At 41.6% G+C, this 1763-nt stretch overlaps 1 pseudogene; it reads left to right on the top strand.

The window, feature by feature from the left end:
• Positions 1-318: 318 nt before the first annotated feature.
• On the top strand, positions 319-1197 carry LOC102834855 (annotated as a pseudogene).
• Positions 1198-1763: the final 566 nt, after the last annotated feature.

Here is a 1763-nt window from a genome sequence, read left to right as displayed (position 1 = left end):
GAAGAAATTAGGCGGTAAAGACCTGAATGGAAAATGTCAAAAAGGAGCTCAAGAAGACAACATTAAATATTATAACTATATGTGCAACGATCTGAGGTTAGAAAATCAAAAGGTATGAACATGATCAGGATTTCTGACACTACAAGAACTGAATAAAAATTCAAGCCTTGATTTTCAATATTGAAGGATTCTATGGGCAAAATACTGAATGATGCAGAAAGTATCAAAAGATCATGAAAGAAGCTCAGAGCCCGGAACTCAAAGCTGGTTCTAGTTCCAGTCTTGTCACAGACCACCACCTCCTCCTTCTCTTTTACCATGACAGATGCCACTGTGTCCTTTGCTAACGACTTCCTTGCAGGTGGAGTGGCCGTGGTCATCTGCAAGACCACGTTAGCACTCATTGAACAGGTCAAGCTGCTACTGCAAGTGCAGCATGCCAGCAAGCAAATCATTGCAGATATGCAGTACAAGGTTATTGTCTATTGTGTGTTTATGTTCCCAAGGAGTGGGGAGTCCTGTCCTGGCATAATAACCTGGCCAATGCCATCAGATACTTCCCCACCCAAGCTCTCGACTTTGTCTTCAAGATAAATACAAGTAGATCTTCCTGGGTGGTGTGGACAAGAGGACTCAGTTTTGGCACAACTTTGCTGAAAATATGGCAGCAGCTGGTGCTGCTGGGGTGACATGTGTGCCCTCTTGATTTCACTCATACCTGTCTAGCAGCTGCTGTGGGGAAAGCTGGTGCTGAAAGAGTGTTCAAAGGCCTTGGTGACTGCCTAGTTAAGACGTCCAAGCCTGATGGATTAAGGATCTGTACCAAGGCTTTAATGTGTCTGTTCAAGGCATTATCATCTACCTGGCTGCCTTCTTTGATATTTGTGACACTGCAAAGGGAATACTTCCAGATCCCAATAATACTCACAATTTTGTCAGCTGGACAATGGCTCAATCCATCAAGGCTGTGACTGGGTTGACTTTCTACCCATTCAACACAGGTCATCATCACATGATGATTCAGTAAGGATGCAAAGGAACTAATATCATGTACATGGGCACCCTTGACTACTGAAGGAAGATTGCGTATGACAAAGGAGGCAAAGCCTTTTTTAAGGGCGCAGGTCCAATGTGCTCAGAGACATGGGTGGTGCTTTGGTACTTGTCTTGTATGATGAAATCAAGAAGTACACATAAGTGATTTCCTAGTTTGTTTTCTCCTGTGAATAGGCATATTGTATCATATTGTGAACTTAAAGGTTGAACCGCAAGGTCAATAGTTCAAAACTACCAGCTGTTCCGCGGGAGAAAGATGAGGCTTTCTGCTCCCATAAAGATTAACAGCCTCGGAAACCCTGTGCAGGGTCGCTATGAGTTGGAGCCGACTCCACGGAACACAACAACAACAACAACAACACGTATGAATATAGGTCAATATGATTGATTCTTGATCATATGCTTCCTTTTGAAATTGTTGAACGTCAACCATTCTTTTAAAATTTTTGCATTCAGCTCTTTTTACTTCATCATTTCTTCTAGTTACTTTGGCTTCTCTGCATTCAAGAGCAAGTTTTGATGTCTTGGTAGAAATCCATTTCGATATTTTCATTCTTCTTTCTTTTCCCTGAGCTTTTACTTTCATTATGAATGATATTCTTGATGTCATCCCACAGTTCCTCTGTTCTTTGGTCACTAGGACTAATGCATCAAATCTGGTCTTGATCTCTCAATTCAGGAGAAATATTCTTAAGATCATATTTTGA

This window comes from Chrysochloris asiatica, unplaced genomic scaffold (genome assembly GCF_000296735.1).
Source record: "Chrysochloris asiatica unplaced genomic scaffold, ChrAsi1.0 scaffold00115, whole genome shotgun sequence".
Classification (NCBI taxonomy): domain Eukaryota; kingdom Metazoa; phylum Chordata; class Mammalia; order Afrosoricida; family Chrysochloridae; genus Chrysochloris; species Chrysochloris asiatica.
This window is presented reverse-complemented; position numbering and strand designations above follow the sequence as displayed.